Source organism: Astyanax mexicanus, chromosome 13 (genome assembly GCF_023375975.1).
Source record: "Astyanax mexicanus isolate ESR-SI-001 chromosome 13, AstMex3_surface, whole genome shotgun sequence".
In the NCBI taxonomy this organism is placed as follows: Eukaryota; Metazoa; Chordata; class Actinopteri; order Characiformes; family Acestrorhamphidae; genus Astyanax; species Astyanax mexicanus.
The window spans coordinates 10,241,509-10,250,348 of NC_064420.1; positions in this window are offsets into that span (position 1 = coordinate 10,241,509).

Sequence of the window (8,840 nt, forward strand, 5' to 3'; positions counted from 1 at the left end):
CTGGACTCTATTGCACACTGTGTAATAGAGGTAATTACTACACCACTGGTCTTTTTTGCATACTTTTTGCACACTGCATAATTTGCACACTGTCTTGTTATTTATTATTCTTTGTCTGTATTGTGTTGTATTGTCTGTCTGCACTTTTGTACTGTTGCACTATTGTTCTGTCTACACTGTGTTTATGTGCACCATGGTCCCTGGAGGAACGTTGTTTCGTTTCACTGTGTACTCTGTATATAGCTGAAATGACAATAAAACCGCTTTGACTTTGACTTGACTTTGAAAATAATGCTGCCAAAATTATACTCCCCCCATTAGAAGCACCCCCTGATGAACGTATAGTGAAATGCATCACAGGTCATACTCTACGCACCATGACATGTATGAAACATTAAATGCGTGACATTCAGACCTTGCAGTGCTGAGATCATAGGGGAAGATTAATTTTGGCAGACTTAAAAATATTGCTGCCAAAATTATACTCAAACCATTAGAAGCCCCCCTGTTGAAGATATAGTAAAATGCATCACAGGACATACTCTACACACCACGATATGTATGAAACATAAATTGCACGACATTCAGACCTTGCAGTGCTGAGATTATAAGGGGAGTATAATATTGGCTGTCTTAAAAATAATGCTGCCAAAATTATACTCCCTCCAGTTGAAGCCCCCCTGTTGAAGATATAGTGAAATGCATCACAGGTCATACTCTACGCACCATGACATGAATGAAACATTAAATGCGTGACATTCAGACCTTGCCGTGCTGAGATCATAGGGGAAGATTAATTTCGGCAGACTTAAAAATAATGCTGCCAAAATTATACTCCCACCATTAGAAGCCCCCCTGTTGAAGATATAGTAAAATGCATCACAGGACATAGTCTACACACCATGCTATGTATGAAACATAAATTGCACGACATTCAGACCTTGCAGTGCTGAGATTATAAGGGGAGTATAATTTCGGCAGGCTTAAAAATAATGCTGCCAAAATTATACTCCCCCCATTAGAAGCACCCCCTGATGAAGATACAGTGAAATGCATCACAGGACATACTCTACACATCATGTCATGTATGTAAAATAAATTACATGACATTCAGACCTTGCAGTGCTGAGATGATATGGGGGGTATGATTTCGGCAGACTTAAAAATAATGCTTCCAAAATTATAGTCCCACCATTAGAAGCCCCCCTGTTGAAGATATAGTAAAATGCATCACAGGACATACTCTACACACCATGACATGTATGAAACATAAATTGCATGACATTCAGACCTTGTAGTGCTGAGATCATAGGGGGAGTATAATTTAGGCAGACTTAAAAATAATGCTGTCAAAAGTATCCTCCCCCCAGTTGAAGCCCCCTGTTGAAAAAAGAGTGAAATGCATCAGAGGACATACTCTACAAACCAGGACATGTATGTGAAATAAATTACATGACATTCAGACCTTGCAGTGCTGAGATCATAGGGGGACATGAGATCCTGAAGGTCCTACATCCATTGGTATTGAGTCAGAAAGGTGGGCAGTCAGTAACTCGAAGGAAGGCAGAAAGATGGAGTTATCAAAGTGTGGCTAATTACTTCAGCAGATCTGAGTCAAACAGCCTAACTTACAGGCTGAGAGACAGAATGTAACACGGAGGCACCCTGAAACACTGGCATCCACCAACTCCACCGTCCACAAACCTGAGTGACTGAGTGCAGTGGGTGAACAACAGCACCAGCATTCAGTGTACCACAATTTCCTATGTCCATGAACCCCTGGATCTGCAACCTTATCTAAAGGGAAAACAATGACCAAAAGCTAGACCAAACAAGTAAGTATTTAGTCCTGACTCAAAGATTGAGACAGTGTCTGTTTCCCGAACATATTCGGGAAGGTTATTTCAGAGTTGGGGAGAAAGCTGTTCCTCCTGCAGAGCTCCTCTGTATTCTGGGAACTACTAAGAAACCAGCACCTTGTGATCTAAGTAATCGCACTGATTCATAATAGGAGATGAGGTCTCACAATAACTTGTGTAGGACCTGTGTAGGGCTGTATACTTTAATAGGACAATTTTACAGTCTATGCGGACTTTGACTGTAAACCAGTGCAGTTCTGATAGGACTGGACTAATCTGGTCAAATTTTCTAGTTTCAGTAGGGATCCTGGCTGCAGGATTTTGAACTAACTGAAGTTGCTTTAAGTTACTGTAAGAACAGCCTGACAGTAGTGCATTACAACAGTCTAGCTTCCAGGTAATGAAGGCATGTACTCATGTTTCTTTGTCATGCAGGGATCAGGCATTTCTTAGCCTGGCAATGTTATGGAGGTGTAGAAAAGCTGTTCAAGTAACAATAGATATGTGTTTAGCGAATGCCAAATCTGAATCTATGATAAAGCCAAAATTAGCTGCTGAACCAGGTGTGACTTTTTCGGAGGCTGCACAAAGCTCTCTTCACTTTCAGCATCTATCAGACTCTTTAACACAACAAACATTTAAATGTTACAATAAACGTAGTAATGAACTATGTTATAACATATTTGCCTTTGCAAGAGTGTGAGCAACCTACCACACCAAATTAAAAAGGTATACAGGAAATCATGTTTTGCATTGTGTATAAACAGGATTAAAACAGGATTAAAAAACAAAAGTATACATTGCAAACACACAGCAAATTTGCTAGTGTTAAATCAGCAAAGTGAGTTTTAAATGTTACTTAATTTACATGTTAAGTACAGAACCCCATTGAAAAAGGTCAGGGCACAGCATTTACCACAAAGGGCTCTTTTCCACCAACGCGGAACGGGCTTTGTTTGTGTTCTCGCACCAAATGTTGAACCGTTCTGTGCATTTTCACCAACAAAAACAGGGTTTTAACCCATTGCGTACTTTTGCTTGAAAATGGCCAAAACGGTAAATATATATGTACAGTATATTTTTAGAAAATATTAATCTATTCTAGAAGACCCTGAAGTAAAACTCTGAACATGGAACATACAAGTTTCAGTCTTTGCAAGCGATGAGCCTTAACAGAATTCTAAGATCTGTTCTCTTTCGCCATAAACAAAACTATTGATTTTTTTGGTTAGGACTACATTTTTAGCTACTACTGCTCAAACACACAATTTCCAGTGACTTATTTATTAGGGGTGGGAATCGTTTACTATCTCACGATTCGATTCGATTCCGATTTTGGGGGCCACGATTCGATTCAAAATCGATTTTTGATTCAAAACGATTTGAATTATAAAAATTTCTGCTTCTGGCTTATGAATCTTATTGAAAAAAAACCCTCCATAATATACACTGGTCCTGGAGCAGGTAATGTGTTACAAAAACAATAAAATGTGCAGGAATGTGGGTCCTCAGTGACAGAGGAATCACTGGGATATCACAATGACGTTAATGAACAATAAATAAATAATAAATAACACTGCTTTATTACCAGGCTACTAGCGGTGGTGTGTAGGTGACGCTGCTGGGCTGATGTGATGATAGCAGTGGAGCGCTAAAGTTCAGGAGCAGCTGCTGATTAACTAGTTAATTTAAGGTCGTTGTATTTCTTCAGAAAGGGGGCAGGAGGTGGAGAAATTAATTCATATGGTCCATTCCTTAATTCCTCTGTGATGAGGAGCTGAAATTAGCTCTGATTAGCTTATTGTATTTTTCCGTTCCGCCTTAAATGCTGCAGCCCGCTGCCACCTGTAGCGTTATTTAAGGTGGAACTGGAAAGTTAGCTAGTTAGCTAGCTAACAGTTACTGAAACTAACTACTAGCGATCTTTTTTATGCTTGTTATGAAGCATTCTGCCATAAAACATTGAAACTACACGTTAATCTAATGTAATATAGTGCTTGTTCTGCCATCTTACCGGTGATTCTCAAACACCTACGCTCTGTGTGTGTCTGGAAGATCTCCGTTTGAAAGGACAAGCGCTATCCCCAGGGTTGCCAGGTCCAACAAAAATACCCAGCCCAAAATCAGTCTAAAACCCGCCCCTCAGAATCGATTTTGGGACATTTTAAATCGATTCTGAATCGTAGTAAATGAGAATCAAGATTCTTATGTGAATCGATTTTTTGGCACACCTCTATTATTTATGGTTGTGGATTCCAGGCCAACAACTCTTACGTCTGAGTCTGTATCTGTATCACACAGTGAAGGGGCTGTGTTGGGATCGGGGCATTTTCTCTTCCTGAGATCTTCTTTAAGAGCCTCAACCATGTGCTTGTGTGCCTTTTTTACAGTGTGTGAGCACAAAATTAAATAAAAAACATAGAAATAGAGTAATGCAGATGTTTGCAGTATAATTTGATAAATGCCAGGATAACAAGTTTTTGAAAGATGGTGAACACAATATTATAATATTTATTTATAAAATATTTCTATTGCATTTTCTATTGTTTTTTTTAAACAGTTAAAATTAAGTTAATTTTGGTATATGCTGCAAAAATAAGAATAAATATAGCCGCAAGCGGCAATCATCGGGTTCAAGCACCAACTTGCACAATGGTGCCTACTGGAGCATTGAATGGTGATGTGTAAGAAGGTCTAATATGATTGGAGATGCCCTGTCACATTTAGAAATTATCAAGTTTTTCACCTGTTATTAATGTTGAGCAGAGGCCTTTCAACCTGATCAGTGCTTAAATTCACATGTAAATCTAGTGAACTTTGTAGGATATTCATTAAGTGAGTTAGAACTAGTCAAAAGGTGTCTACATGTTATTGGTATTGATCAGGTGGCTTCAACCAGAATGTTCACAAAGTGGTATTCAGATTGACCTTTGAACCTTTGCAGAACAAGCTGAAATGTTTGACCAAACAAGTTTAAATTAACACAAAGGAGTGAATGTTCTGATATGACATGTAATTACGAAGTTATTATAAATCTAGTTCTGAATTAAATGGCGCTTCATCAAGCACCAACTAGCACAATGGTGCCTACTAGAGCATAGGATGGTGATGTGTAAGAAGGTCTAACACAATTGGAGACATTCTGTCACATTTAAAATGATCAAAAGTCTTTCACCTGTTATTAATGTTGAGAAGAGGCACAAAGGAGTGAATGTTCTGATATGACATGTAATGTCAAGTTATTTTTAATCTAGTTCTGTATTAAATGGCGCTTCATCAGAGTGATATTGTACAGAGGTCTTTAACATTGTGAGATTACAGCAAATACTGCAGAGTTACAGCAATTTAGGTTAGAAATTCCAAGGACGCACAGATTGCTTGATGCCTGGAGAGTATTGTATGTGAAATTTTCACAAATGTTTTTAATGAACATTTACCTAGAGACTCTACAGTGTGCAGCAAGACTGAAATGGAGGTGATAGGCCAAATATCCAGAGAGTAGTTTCAATATAGCTATTTTCAAACAATTAGCAATTATGAATGAACAAAGCACTTTTTAAACATAGTTGTATTGAGAAATTTGTCAGAGCCACTGTACTAAATATGGCAAAAACAATTAGATGTCAAAATAGTACAGCATGATTGACATATACTCGTTTTTTTGGAACAGCGCCCCCCAGTGGGCGGATTGTTTCAGCACTTTGCAGGTCACTAGAGTGTCTCCACCTGAACATAACTGCCAAATATCATCCAGATTGGGCAACATTCAGCCTGCCAAAATGTCTGCTGAATGCTGATTGGCTGATGGTGTTCAGCCATGTTGATTGATTAAGTTGCCCTTTGAACATCCTTTAGAGGCTGTATGATAGATTCTGCATGCAAAGTTTCAACTTGCTAGGTTGCACGGTTGCTGAGAAACAGTGCTCCAAATTTACCTCTTGAAGTGAATGGGGCATATATCCGGAAGGACTAATTTGCATATGGCGGCCATATTGTTTACATATTTCAACTTTTTCTTAATGAATATTGAAGCGCATGCTCTCACGAGTGTTTTGATACCAAACATGCCAGGATTGGTCACAATTCCTAGGACTAGTTTGCAAAAGTAGGTTTTGCATATTATTCCAAATTGGTTGTTGGTATTGACCCAAGGAATCCATCAAAAAAAGAATTTTGAATGTAGGTCTTATGGTTTTTTAGTTATTGAGAAAATTGTGAAAAATGAATTTCCTTGTTTATAGTGCCACCACTTGACCAATCGGTGCCATTTTTGTTGTCCACCGAGATCCTACATCTACCTACCAAGTTTCATTTCTCTATGACTTACGGTTTAGGCTGCACAACTGTTTTTACAGGAGAAAAAGAATAATAATAATAATAATAATAAGAAGAAGAAGAAGAAGAAGAAAAATCTTAGCAAAAACAATAGGGTTCTACGCACCTTCGGTGCTTGAACCCTAATAAACCACAACACTGTTTAAATTGGCCAGGCCTGCATCATAGGCGGGATAATATAATATAATATAGCATAATATAATTACAAACGTAATATTATAGTAATAAATAACATCTGCCTTCATTATGTATGTGAATCATACCTTTCTTGTAGGCAATTCCTTCTGTAAGGCATTCGGTTCAGGTCTTGAGTTCACAATTTCAAGCACCTGAAAAAATACAGTTTTAAATAAATACTGATTTCCTTATATAAACTGACACAAACTACTTATAAAGAAACACAATTGTATAATCTTCTTGTTAATAATATAGTTTTTTTTTTTTTTTAACTTTGCCTTTTTCTTTGGGTTAACACAAAGTGCAGTAGTTGTGATGTTTGATTCTGAATGTGATGTCTGGGTTCTAAACGGAACCTGTAAACATAAAACAGACTTCAAAGGTTCACGGTGTATAAAAAAACTGACAAGTTAATGTGCATGCATTCAATAATCAACAATTAATTAACAACTGTATGAGGTAAATCAAAATGCTGCAAAAATACCTTTCTTGTAGGCTCTTCTGTATGTGAGGACTTGCTAAATCACTAGAGCACAGAAAAAGTGATCTTACAAAAAAACATAAAGGAATTGGATACCTGATGTCTAAGCAGAGCACACAGTATAATATACTTTTACAACACTGCTAGAAGCAGTGTGTTGCAGCCTTTGGGACACTTGGCTGTAAGTACTGGTCCACTTACTGCTCATGGCAATCAACAGACACATTTAGACAGCTAGCTAAACCGTATCAAAGCTCAGGTTGCGTCACATTGAGATAATCTTGTGACCCTTTTTTAAATTCTTCAATATTTTTGCACTACTTCAGCAAAACTGTGAATGTGTACACAACAATACCTTTTAACTAGTAATTACAAATAAAACTGAACATGTGACTAACCTTTCCATTCGTTTTGAGGGTTGTTCTGCTTTTGTTCATGTTCAAAAAGATCTGTTGAAATATACTACATTTTATTACGACGTATTATTACACATATAATCATATTACAATATTAGAAAGTTTTCATTAGCCTCTAATACTGTGAAATATGTGTCACTATTGGAAAAATGTGTATGATTTTATCAGGCTATACTGTTTTCAGGAAATGTACAAGTATATATCTTGTTTTGGAGTATACAATATATACACATTAAAATATACATCATTTTTCTTGCCATTTTTGTACGTAAACAGTTCTTTTAAATCGTGTGTTGCATTTTGGAACTGCTATAATAATCACATACTGCTTAAAACAAAAAGACACTGAGAACTGAATCTAATGAAGCTTTGCACTGCACTGCACAGCCTCTGCTAGCTTTCTATATAGGTTATCTCACTACCTAGTTAGCTAGTTAGTTAGCAAACCAACGTTCGCAGTGGTTAGCTAGCTAGCTAGTTAGCTAACATTCACATATGTAGCTTAACGTTAAAACTATGGTCTTGTATGGTTTTATCGCCATTTACATTAGGTAAGATAACGTTCTGAACTCGGTGCTACTTATGTACCTACGTTCATCAGCCCTTACCCAGCCACTGCGCCCTGAGCCCTGCTCATTTAGCCCAGCTCCCCGCAGCCTTCAGCTGCTCCGCCTCACCCAGACCGAGGCAGCGCTCTAACTGGCTGATTACATTTTATACTGCGAGCGCGAAGCCTTTAACCAGAACTCTCCAAACTTGCAGTCTCTCCTGCAAGGGCGTAGGAGCTGGCTTGATATTGGGGGGGACACATTTGCCAATATGAACCCAAGCCCACCCAATAGTTTCCTAGAACAACATTTGTGGAAATTACTTTTAATTAAAAGTAAATTATTATTATAAGGTGATTTTACAACCTAAACATGTTACTCCACATTACAGTTACTGTTGTTAGAAAAATTATGCAAGCAATGTCTGAGTTATCACCTAATATTTAAAATAATATAACAGATTATTATTATTGTTATTATTATTATTATTATTATTATTATTATTATTATTATTATTATTATTATTATTATTATTATTATTATTATTATTATGTATTGGCATGTCAATGCTGTTGTATATTTACATTTTCTCCTGCACTTTTATTTTTTTCTACTGAGAGCTCTTCTTAAGATGGTGTCCTTTTATGTAAAAGAATGTAACTTTACGTTTCATAGAGACTTTTATAAACGTCAGGATATGTGGTCTTACTGTGAAATACAAATGAACAGAAGTCACGTTACAGCAGTGTTTCTCAACCCAGTTCTTATATATTCTACTGCATATTAAAACTGTTCTGCATATTCTAGAGCTTCCTCTGGTGGATATACATGATTAATTTAGGCTCCATAGGGCGGTAAAGGATTTTAACAGGTAAACTCAGTAAATGACTGTTTATTAGCTGATCAGGTGGAAAACACTAGTTTAGGGCAGTGATCGGGGTTAAGTAACTGCTTTAAACTACCAACTTAAAGTACTGTACGAAATTCTGGCGATCATCTACATCCAGCTTCTAGATAACTAGTT